The sequence below is a fragment of the Magnolia sinica genome, chromosome 19 (genome assembly GCF_029962835.1).
Source record: "Magnolia sinica isolate HGM2019 chromosome 19, MsV1, whole genome shotgun sequence".
NCBI classification, from domain to species: domain Eukaryota; kingdom Viridiplantae; phylum Streptophyta; class Magnoliopsida; order Magnoliales; family Magnoliaceae; genus Magnolia; species Magnolia sinica.
In genome coordinates this window covers 61,997,546-62,010,911 of record NC_080591.1, presented here as the reverse complement: position 1 = coordinate 62,010,911, position 13,366 = coordinate 61,997,546, and positions in this window count along the sequence as shown.

Genomic DNA, 13,366 nt, shown 5'->3' with positions numbered 1-13,366 from the left:
CAACTCTTGAAAGATGGGTAATAGGCCCACAAATAAGCCAAATCAAGACTCTGAATGATTTGGTCATCACCAATGAGCATTATAAATTTAGCCCTTAACATTCATATGATAGATGGTTGGTATGGAACAATTCAGATGGATGGTTAGATCCTTAGTTCCTTACATTAGTGTCCATAAGATAGACAGATCAGATCTAATTATTAAGATTGACATGATGAAAGATCCATATTCTTTATTGTCCATCTAGTGATGAGGCAAATCATATGCTCATTATGAATTAAGCATGTGGCTCAAGATAGCCAGATTGTGGCCATGAAATATCAATTGAATGTGAACTTAATTAGTTTTAACTTAGATCCTATATTCATGGATCATCAATGTGGTACGCTGGATGTATGATGAATATGGCTTAGTGGCCCAAAAACAAACAAGTTCAATGGGCCCATGATCAGAGTCAGGCCAAACATAATCATAACAGAACCCATTATCAGGTGGATCTCGTTTGCAGGTCTTGAATGTGAACCCAAATCAGGTGGCTTCCATGGTCCTCTTGGTAGAATTTCAGCAACCCTCGACCAGTATCCGATATTTGCACCGGTCCTGAGTCGTGTCTCGTATGTCCGAGTCGACTCGACCCGAGACTTGTACTGCCATGACGCTGCCGCCGCAGCTTCGATGCCGTGTCTCGGGCATCGTGGTGATACTTGGGCCGTGAGATGTGAGCCGCGTTCGGTTTGAGGATAAACGCCGTCCGTCGCAAACGCCGAGGGAATCTTTACGACACATCACATCACTCCATCAATCAACGTCAAGTACAACCACTCATCTCTTAAAGTCAACTCTCTCTTACAACTAAGTACATTCACCCATCTCACCACCCCTCTCTCCATCACTCACATCACCTCCCTCTCTCTCTTACACCTCTCCCTCTCATTTCTCTCTCATTCCAAGCAACCCCAATGAGAGGTGGATGTCCATGGCTCCATGAGAAAAACTAGGTGTGTCCCACCTTCTTACCACCTAATCCAACCCTTGGATCATCATCTCAACCATCGAAATTGTTCCTTTAGAGCTCCAGTTGCATAGGCGGAAGAAGGAATAGGAGATCAAAGGTGGGTGCTTCTTTTTTTCTCTCTCTCCCTCTCCCTCTCCTTTCTTTATTTTCTCTTTATAAAATGATGATGTGTGTATGGCCCACTTGATCGACAATCTGGATTGTCCAGATTTTCTGGATGTCCAGCGAATGAGGCCCGCCTTGCTGCCCATTTTAGGCCAACTAGGATGGAGGGAAATAACAGATATCGGCTTGGTCCTTGTGGACCCCACCATGATTAATATATTTCATCCATGAAGTGTGGGGTGGCCACGATCATGTGAGACCCACTGTAACGAACATTCACACCGTCCAGCGTTCCTGGACGCTGGACGCGTTTAGTGCGTGTGAATCAACAGTGGGGTGTACTAACGGTGACAAAAAAGGGGGTTTTGGGTGGGCCACTTACACAGGCCCCACCTTGATGTATGTTTTTAATCCAAGCCATCCACCCCTTTCCCTAGATCATTTTAAGTGTTAAGCCAAAAAATTGCACCAATCCGATTATCTGGCGGGCCATAGCATAGAAAACAGTGGTCATTACCATTAAAATTCACCTTGTTGTTTCAACTCGCCCAAAACATGTTGCATATTGGGCTTGTTTGGCTTATCTTGAGCCATAGCGACCATTGGCTGGGTTGGATTCACCTGATGCGGGCCCCACATATGAAAAACAGCCAAAATTCCATTTTAAAAAATATATATATATAGCAAATAGCAGCTGACGCTGCTGCTGTTGCAAGGATGGCGTAGCGTCCTCTACGTTGTGGGCTGACGGGCTGGGACCTGCTGTGGGCCCCACCGTGCTGTGTGTTGGACGATCCACACCGTGCATTTGATGCCCCTTAGGGCAGTGAGCCCCCTCCTAAAAATCAACCCTATACATGGCTCGGGTGGCCCACATCATAGGAAACAGAGGTGATTGAGCACGCCATTGAAACCCATTTGGGACTTCTCGGAGGTTTTGGATTAATATGAAATTTGTTTTTCCTTTCATTCGAGTCGGTGTGACCTTACCAACAGTTGGATTGTAAATAAACATTATGGTGGGCCCCACGTGGGACCCCAAGATGTATGTGTTCTATCCACACCGTCCACAGCAGTGGACGATGGAACCCACTATGATGTACGTGTTTTAATCACACCGTCCACAGTAGTGGACGGTGGAACCCACCATGATTTATGTGTTTTATCCACACCGTCCACACCTAGATGGTGGGACCCACCACGGTGCATGTGTTGCATCCAAACCGTCCAACCACCTTGAAAGCTCATTTTATGGCATGAGTTAAAGAATGAGTCAGATCCATAGTTCAAGTGGACCTACCATGATGCATGTGTTGCATCCAAACCATCCAACCATTTGGCCAACTTGTCTTACAGGCTTGAGACTAAAAATTAGGACAGATCTAGGATCAAGTGAACTACATAGCAAAAAGTAGTGAGGGATTGAATGTACGCCATTGAAACCTTTTATTTTACATAAGTTTTGGATCATTAGGAAATTTGGTTCCTCTTAATCCAAGTCTTTGTGACCTTATGGACAAGTGGATAGAAAAATAAATGATACAGTGGACCTTGAGGATTTTAATGATGGAAATCATTATTACCACTTTATTATTTGGAGTGCGGTCCAGTTGATCATTTGAGATGACTATATATATATATTATCTTGATTTCTGTGGCCATCCGTTGAGGCCCACCTTGATATATACATGAGGCCCATATGATTAGGCCCATCTTGATGTATCTGTGGTCCATTGTTGAGGCCCACCTTAATATATATAAGGCCCATCTTGATATAGGTATGACCATCCGTTGAGGCCCATCTTGATATATATGAGGCTCATGTGTTACAACTCATTTGATGTATTTGAAGCCCATGGGCCGAGGCCCGATGGGATGTACATAAGGCCCATTGCAATATGTGATTCCACCATAGTTTGTGTAATGATATTTATCCACATTGTAAGATTAATGTTGGTTAAGTGTCCACATTGTCACTCTCCCTTGGGCCCATTGATAGGCCCAACTCGTTGTGTATGAGGCCTATGTGTAGGGCCCACCGTGATGTATATTAGGCCCATGTGTAGGGCCCACCCATTAAGTATTAGGGCCCATGGGTTGTGGCCCATTGTGATGTACTTTTAGCCCAGATGGTAAGGGCCGATGTTATGTATGAACCGGCCCAGATGGTAAGGCCCAATGTTATGTATGAGAGGCCCATGGGTTGTGGCCCATTGTGATGTATTTCGGCCCAAGATGGCAAGGGCCGATGTTATGTATGAACCGGCCCAGATGGTAAGGCCCGATGTTTTATATGAGAGGCCCATGGGTTGTGGCCCATTGTGATGTATTTCTTGCCCATATGGCAAGGGCCGATGTTATGTATGAACCGGCCCAGATGGTAAGGCCCGATGTTATGTATGAGAGGCCCATGGGATGTGGCCAATTACAATGTGTTTGGGGCCCATGGGATTCGGCCCATTGCAATGTGTTTAGGGCCCATGGGATATGGTCCATTATAAAGTACAAGAGGCCCATATATAGAGACCATTATGATGTTACATATGGCCTTGTGTGAGGACTAATGTGAGGCATGTGAGGCTTAGGTGATGAGGCCCACCTTGATATACTTATGGCCCATTAGTGCGGCCCATTGATGCGACCCACTTGATGTGTATGAGGCCCATTAGTGCGGCCCATTGATGCAACCCAGCCCATCTATGAGGCCCATTAGTGCGGCCCATTGATGTAACCCACTTAATGTGTATGAGGCCCATTAGTGCGGCCCATTGATGCAACCCACTTGATGTGTATGAGGCCCATTAGTGCGATCCCATCGTGATGTATTCGAGGCCCATGTGATGCGGCCCATAGTGATGTGTATATAACCCTTGTATGAGGCCCATGATATTGTATATTAGACCCTTGTGTGAGGCCATAGGCCCACTATATGTTTGGCTCTATGTGGGCCACTCCTTGTGAACAATGTTGGTTAGATGTCCACATTGATGGGCAATGATGGTTGGATGTCCACATTGTGACCTTCCCTTAGGCCTTGTAGGCCCATTTTCATAATCCTCTTGTGGGTTAACCCGGGTATAGGCTGATTCCGAGTATCGAGGCTGATTCCGATTGTATAGGCCGATTCCGATTGTCGAGGCCGAGTATCGAGGCCGATTCCGATCTGTCGAGGCTGATTGTATAGGCCGATTCCGATTGTCGATGCCGATTCTGAGTGTCGATTTCGATTGTCGAGGCCGATTTCAATTGCTAAGGCTAATTGTCGAGACCTATATGATGTATATGTGACCTGTAGTTGAGGCCCATTGTGATGTATTTGAGGCCTATGGGCAAGGCTCATTGTGATGTATTTGAGGCCCATGGGCAAGGTCTATTGTGATGTATTTGAAGCCCATGGGCAAGGCCCATTGTGATGTATTCATAACCTATGGGCAAGGCCCATTGTGATATGTATTAGGCCCATGATGCATGACCCATTTGATGTATTCGAGACCTATGTGTAGGGCCCACATGTCATGTATTTGAGGCCCATGAGCAGGGCCCACCTGTTGTGTATATGTGGCCCTTGAGTAAGGCCCATTGTGTTGTATATTAGGCCTTTGTGTGAGGCCGTGGGCCCATTATATGTTTGGCTCTATGTGGGCCATTCCTTGGGGGCAATGTTAGTTAAATGTCCACATTATCGAGGCCGATCGTTGATAGTGATTATGAGTATGTGACAGCATAACTCATGATACATGCCCATACGCATCATCCGCATGTTTGTTATGAGATATGATTGACCATTGCATATGTCATTAGGCAGGATGATATGAGACTCTCTAATAGGCGGAGGTTATCTCACATGAGCATATGATATGCACAAGATTAATGCATGACTGGATTGTATGATTCATGCATCTTGCATTGTGTGTTGTGATTACCGTACGCCCTAGCGACATTAGGGCCATAGCCTCCATAGGCATATCGTGGATGGCCAGATGGGACATCGGAAATCTGTTACTAGCATCGGGATGCCATAGATGGCCCTGGGTGAAAATCTCTAACCCTCTTGGTATCAGAGTATGCCCCAATGTCGAGACCGAGTGGATAGATGAGCACCCGAGTGCCGAATACCAAGAGGCCGCGTCTCTCACTATTTCGTGGTCGGTTGGGAGGGGGTGTGACCTTGCTTGCCCTAGGGTAGGGGCATTACTAGGCTGAGTTTGACCAGCTCATGAATGGGTCTGCTATCGACGTGCCGGATAGATATTGACAGACTATTGGCCAGGCAGATAGTGTAGTCCTCTTCCACTTACCCGGTTGTGCGCTTGATGGGGCGGCGGTGGCGTGGAGTGTACTAGACCCGGTGATGATCCAAGAGAGGAACCATAGCGATATGTGGACTTATTAAGCGGGAGTTGCATACTCATTCATTCATTCATTTACTATCCACTCGGGCTAGTGGTGCGCAACTATTTGTTACGTGTACTCATTCATTCGTTCATTTACTATCCACTCGGGATAGGGCTGATGGTATTTTTAATATATTTGTGGCCCATTGTGTTGTATATTAGGCCCTTGTGTGAGGCCGTGAGCCCATTATATCTTTGGCTTTATATGGGCCATTCCTTAGGGGCAAGGTTGGTTAAATATCCACATTGTCAATGCTGGTTATTGATACCAATTATGAGTATGTGACCGCATAGCATCATGATACATCCCCACACGCATCATCTCCATGTTTGTTATGAGATGTGATTGGCCATTGCATATGTCATTGGGTAGGTTATTATGAGACTCCGTGATAGGCGGAGGTTATCTCACATGAGCGCACGATATACGCAGGATTGGTGCATGACTGGATTATATGACTCATGCATCTTGCATTGTATGATTATTGTATGCCCTAGTGACATAAGGGTTGTAGCCTCCACAAGCATATCGTGGATGGCTAAATGGGACATCGAAAATGTTTGGTTCGAGCATCGGGCTACCATAAATGGCCCTGGGTGAAAATTCCTAAAACCCTCTTGGTACCAAAGGACGCCCCAACATCGAGACCGAGTGGATATACATGAGCGCTCGAGTGCCGAGTACCGGGAGGCCGCATCTCCCACCGTGTCGTCGTCGGTTGGGAGGGGTGTGGCCTTACCTACCCGAGGAGTAGGCATAGCTAGGTGAGTTTGACCGGCTCGAGGAATGGGTACGCTATCGACCAGCCGGGTAGGTATTGGCACACTACTGGCTGGCAGATAGTGAGGTGTCTTCTACTTACCCGGTTGTGCGTTTAATGGGGCGCGGTGGCGTGGAGTATACTACACTCCGGTGATGATTCGAGAGAGGAACCGTCGATATGTGGACTTATTGAGCAGGGAGTTGCATACTCATTCATTCATTCTTCACTATCCACTTGGGTGGTGGTGCGCAACTATTTGTTACGTGTACTTTCACAATGGCCAGAGATTTTGGTTGAGGCGCGTGACTAACCCGAGGTCGAGTTTGCCACATTGAGTCGACTATCTAAATTTAGGTATGAGACTAGTTTGGATAAAAGTCCTTGTGATGGACCCCATAGCATGCGATACTACGTATTATCATCCCGAATTCACACTCTAGCATGGTCATTCCATTCACACCATATATTGCATTACATTCGCAGATATGGTATTTGGGGTTACTATGTTTGTGCATTTATACGGCCTATATATGACTAATGATATTCGTGGACTCATCGATTTCTATATTGCACCTTTGTATCATCGGTATCGATATTTCTGCTTTGTATCCACATTGCATAGCCGATCTACATTGTTTCATCGGTATTTATGGCCGTATCGGTATGTTTGCGCATTACTCGATATTGTATGATTTAGGAACTTGCCAGTATTTTTGATATTGTATAAATTATGAGCTTGTCGGTATTTCCGCTTACTCCGATTTCTCTTATATTGCTTACTTAGCACTTACCTCGTGCACACACTTACATCACCCTCTAAGCTTTCTATAAGCTTATGCATGATAGATACGTGCGGTGGCGTTAGATAACAGCAGCGTTGAGCGTGGAGCATGTAGCTGACTTCTGGAGTTTTGACTTTGACATATGTATTTTCCTTTCAGAACTGTATTCAAATGTTTATAGTAGTGGCTATGTGATGATGATGTTGCCTCGTGATTTGGGTAAACTGTGGTTATGCTTATTATGAGATAAATGTACGTTGAAAAAATCCTCCTTGTAGGATCCTGGATCAGAATTCGGCGTATGGTGCTGGGAGCCGAGGATGGGGTACTATGGAGGTTGTAACACCAGATTCGTCAATCGGGAATTTTGTGAGCTCGATTTACGAGTTTGGGGCGTGACGGTTTGCAGGTCTTGAATGTGAACCCAAATCAGGTTCGCGGACCCGACTAAATGCCTAACAGGAAAATGTCACTGATGAGCAGATGGCGAGGGAGATATTTTGAACTCTCTCAGTATCCTCCTGATGAGTAGAGGAGAGGTCGCTGGCCTCCCTCTACCATGTTTTCCGGCAGTTCCAACATCACCGGATTGGCTATGAAGAGACGTAATCCCATCGAAAAACATGGTTGCGACTACCACTGTGGAGATGAGAGATCAATTGCCCACAATGGTTGTTTAGGCAAAGGATAGGAGTTTTCGAGCCACCACCTTCGGCTACTGAATCGAAGGACGATAATAGCTATTGGCCCTCACAGTCGCATGTAAGAGTTCTCATTGTTGAATGCATGTGAAAACCCCATCAGTACCAAGTTTGGGATTGTAAATCCCTAATTTCTGAGTTTGGGATTTAAATCCCTATCTCTATTGGATTTTGGGATATGAAATCCCTAATTGCATTTGATTTGGGGATTGAAATTTAGAATCCCCAATTGGATGTTGATATGGGGATTCAAAATCCCTGATCTCCGATTTAGGGATTCAAAAATCCCAAATTGCTTCTAGAATTGGGATTTAGTATATGAATTTCCCTAATTTGGGATTTGGGATTTGAAATCCCTAATTTCTGAATTTGGGAGTCGAATGAGAAATTCCAATCGCGGGATTCAGGGATTCGAAATATGATATCCCGATACTGGATTCAGGGATTCAAAAATCCCTAATTGGGAATCAAGGTCCCTGGTATCTAAATTTGGGAATTAGAATCCCTAATGGCCGTAATTGGTCATCCATACCTGATGCACAGTGTCTCTGTTACCAATTGTTTGATCTAGATGCAGAATAACTGTAGGATCTGCTGTGCATTGGCTATGAAGGACTGATGAAGAAGACAACTTACTTATTTGTGCCGCCGTTGTTGTGAAATTGAAGCTATGGGATCTTCCTTTCCTTACACCCTAGAGAGAAGAAGAGATGGGCTTAGAACTTCTCATGATGGTGTAGGACTGGGGACCTAGCTCTATTATATACTAATGAGGGTAAAGGAGTTTGAAACCCATTAAAATTCCTCTCCCAGAAAGGCTCCACATGAATTGCTTATCCTAGTTCTATCAAGACACTGTGTAAATATCACAGTAGTAGCACACCACCCCTTAAACGAATTCTAGATGTATCACATCTTAGTGGGGCCCACTAGTGCACCCGATCACATTATCCAACCTTTAGGCAAATCTAAATCGTTGATCAATATGGCCCACCTTATAGGATTCTTACACTTCTGCTATCATGGACATGTATCCTTTCTGTAAATACACATTCTGGAGTTGGTCATTGTTCCTCAGCAGACTGAATCATTCAAACTAGAAGAGGGAACTTTGAAGCAATGCTAGTAGTCCAAGAATTCAGTTTTGACTGAACCGCCAATGGATTAAACAATGTTGGGAGAGCTAAAAATGATAAATGGCCAAACCCAACAAAATTGCAAAGTTAATTATTTGGTATTCTCCATTTGAGGAGACGATATCTAGTTCAGATTACTATAATGCCAAGAAATTTTTGTAATCAATAAATAGAAATTTTATTAAGAGGAAGAGAAGGCCCAAAGTTTGCTATAAAGAAGAACCATTACAACTCAAGCACATTACAAGACAATTCCTCCGAACATAATGGATTCCTACTCGAAGCTTTCACCACAATGGATACTCGAACCCATGACTTTGTGTTAAAACTCTTATGAGTCTACTATTGTTTAGGTACCCAGAAATTCAACAAGAGAAGTAATCCAAAGCAATAAAGAAAATAAAATGCAAAAGAGTAATATGAGGTCCAAAACATGTGCACCTAATTTCTACAACAAAATAATAATAAAGATCGTAATGATAAACCAATAGAGGTGCGAACTAGGTTGCTCTTCTAAAGACAATTCGCACCCTATTATGGAAATAAAAAATGATTCAGATCCAGACCCACTATTGCAACTGTCTTTGGGATACAACCACCAATCAGCTATAATGGCCAACACCTACACACCATAGTGGCCTAATGCTCAATATTGTATATGTCAAAAGAGAAAAAAAAAAAGAAAAAAAGGAAAAAAAAAAGAAGAAGAAGAAGAAGGTAAAGCCTTAAAAATGAAAAGGAAAAAAGAAAGCTCTTTTAATTATGATTTCCAAAGAAGGCAAAGAGCCTGCAACGAGGGTTAGAGTTTCTCATTTTTTCCAATTTGTTAATCTGCTTATGAGAGATTATATACTAATTACCCTTGCCCATATAGCAGCCACCTGGTGTTGAGGTGATTGCCAACATTACAAAGAATCTTCACTACACCGTTGTTGTAACATGCATCCACCATCCGCAAGACTCGATAAAAGGTCCAAAAATAAAAAGAGAAAAAAAAAGATCTCATGTAGACAAGCTTGAGCCTGGCCCAACATGCTTGACATGGTGCAGTCGGCAAGAGCACGCGCACGTGTGTGCTCTTTGGCATACTGCACCTAAGAGAGCTAACACAACCTATCTCTGTGAACTTTAATACAAATGAGAAAAAGTCCTCATATTTATCCAATATGGAACTATCTCACAAGTTACTTTTCAAGAGCAAAAGGGCAACTTTTTTCACTCTCTTAAAATAATAATAATAATAATAATTAAAAAAAAAAACACCCATCAAAATCAATAATCCCCCACTATGTTTCAAAATAAAAAATATATACACATCCAACATAGCATGTATAAACAAATGTGTTACATAGATTTAAATCTTTACTTAGTGAGAAGTAATCCCTTATCATAAACTTAGTGGACAATGCTTTACAAAACTAAGCTATTGAATGGTAAGATCAGTATTCCACACATATGCAAGATCACCACTTCTTAGGTGTATATTAATATAATACTCTTTTAAGGACGTGTCAAGCCCAAATTCATGAGTGCTCTAGAGAATTAGCCTAATTCTCATAAAAGGTGGCCACACTTTCACACTCGTATAGGTGAGTCTATCAAGAACACAGTCATGACATACGTCCCATCCACAAGGGTTATAGAATTCATTAAGAGGTTTTACCTCATCCTCCAATTTATGATAAGTAGCACTAATTGTTAATAAAAATGGGACTGGAAATCTAGTTTCATTAGTCCAATGCCTCAAAGAATAACTTTGTAACTCGTTTGTCCCATTGAACTTGTTTTCTAGGATCTCCAATCATTTAGGTTTGGTTGTCATCCTAGGTAGTCCATTCAATTGGCTTAACTCACATTCCCTTCGATGTATTATAGATTTGTTCCCTTGCAACGCCCTTAGTTCAAGGATCCGTTAGGTTCTTTGGCGATCTAATTTCATTTATAGACACCACTCTTTTAAGTAGTTCTCTTATCCTATTGGGTTTTTAGTTTGTCGGTCTCATTTTACTATTATATAGTGCATTGTTTGCACGCCTGATAACCACATTACTATCACAATTTAATTTAACAGTAGGAGCTGGTTCACTAAAAAGCGATATATCATATAAGATATTTCTTAACCACTCCGCTTCTTCTACAGCGGATGTTATAAGTTCAGACTCTATAATAGAGTTAGAGATAATAGACTATTTCTTAGACTTTTAAGTTATAGGTCCTCCACCTATTAGGAAGATATGGTCATTATTTGTTTTACAACCATCAGATATGGGATTCCAATCATCATCAAAATAATCGTCCATTATCGTTGGTGTCTACCATAGTGAGTCTTTTTTTCAAGAACTTGAGCACTATATGAAAAGCTTCCCAATGATGTTTACTGGGATTACTAGTAAACCTACTTAGTTTTCTACATCATAAGCTATGTTTGTTCTAATGTAGTTCATTACATAAATCAGACTTCCTATAACGCCGGCATACCCATTCTAATCCACACTTGTCCCTTTATCAGGATATAGGTGAACACTAGGATCAAAATGAGTGTGTAAATAGGTTTGCAGCCTGCCATATTGTATTTCTTTAGAATTGATTCTTTATAATGAGATTATGTAAGAACTATCCCATCCATTTTCCTAATAATTCTAGTCCCCAAAATCACATTAGCCACTCTTAAGTCGTTCATTTCAAACTTAGTTTGTAAAAAGGCATTTGTTTGATTTATAATGGTGTTGTTAAACCCAAATAAAAATAGGTCATTAATATATAAACAAATGATAATACTCATAAAGCTATTATTTTTATAATTTAAATACTTGTCTACTTCATTTATGTTAAAGCCATCATCTCTAAGAATTGAGTCAAACTTAGCATGCCATTACTTGGGAGCATATTTAAGATCATAAAAGGATTTAACTAATCTTCATAACTTTACAGGTTGAGAATGATCTACAAACCCTTCGGGTTGCTCCATATGGATCTCATCGTCGAGATCTCAATGTAAAAAAGCAGTTTTAATATTCATTTGATGTATGATCAAATTATGTAATAATACAATCGCAATCAATTATTTTTATTTTTCAACGTACATTTATCTTGTAAGAAGCATAACCACAAGTTTACCAAAGTCACAAGAGCGACATCATCATCACATATCCACTAATATAAATTTTGAATACAATACTAAAAGGGAAAATACATATGTCAAGTAAAATCAAAGCACCATAAGTCAACTACATGCTCCAAGCTCCACACTTTGTTGCAACCTAACATTACCGCACGCATCTATTGTACATAAGCTTATAAAAGCTTAGAGGGTGGTGTAAGTGCGGGCACAAGATAAGTGCCAAGTATTCAATACAATGTCATAATCATACAATATTAGAAATACCTGGTAAGATCATGAGTCAAACAATATTAGAGTACGCAATCTAGATCAGCTATGCAAATGATGAGTCATTAAGAGCCAAATATCAAATGTCGAGAATGCATTGTAATATACAATTCCTTATGAGTTCACGAATTCCGTCACCATTTCTAAACCATATAAATGCAGAACATAAGAACCCAAAATGTCATATGTTGTGGATGTAATGTAATATGCGGTGTGAATAGAATGACCATGCTAGGGTGTGAAGTTGGGATGATAGTACGTGGTATCGAAAGCTATGGGGTCTATCAAAAAGGACTTCTACAAACTAGTCCCATACCTAAATTTGGATAGTCGGACTCAATGTGGTAAACTCCCGATCTCGGGTTAGTCACGTGCCCCAACCGAAATCTTGACCATTGCAAAGGTACACGTAACAAATAGTTACGCACCACCAGCGTGAGTAGATAGTGAATGAATGAATGAATGAGTATGCAACTCTGCTCAATAAGTCCACATATCGATACACAATTTCTCTCTGGATCATCACCGGGTCTAGTACACTCTACACTAGTTTGTCGCCTATCAAGCGCATAATTGGGTAAGTGGAAGAGACCTCACTATCCGCCTTGCTAGTAATCGGCCAATATCTACTCGACACATCGATAGCGGACCCATTCACGAGCCGATCAAACTCAGCCTAGCTATGCCCCCTTTGCTCGGGCGGGTAAGGCCACATCCCCTCCCAATAGACTACGACACGGTGGGAGACGCGGCCTCCTTGTATTCGGCACTAGGCGCTCATGTATCCACTCGGTCTCGATGTTGGGGCATCCTCTAGTACAAGAGGGTTTAAGAATTTTCACCCAGGGGCCATCTATGGCGGCCGATGCTAGTAACAAATTTTTGATGTTCCCATCCGGCCATCCACGATATGCTGTGGAGGCGACACTGATGTCACTAGGGCGTACATAATCACAATGCAAGATGCATGAGTCATACAATCCAATCATGCATCAATCCGTGCATACCGTGCGCTCATGTGAGATAACCTCCATCATCTGGGAGTCTCATAACAACTGCCCAATGTCATATACAATGGTCA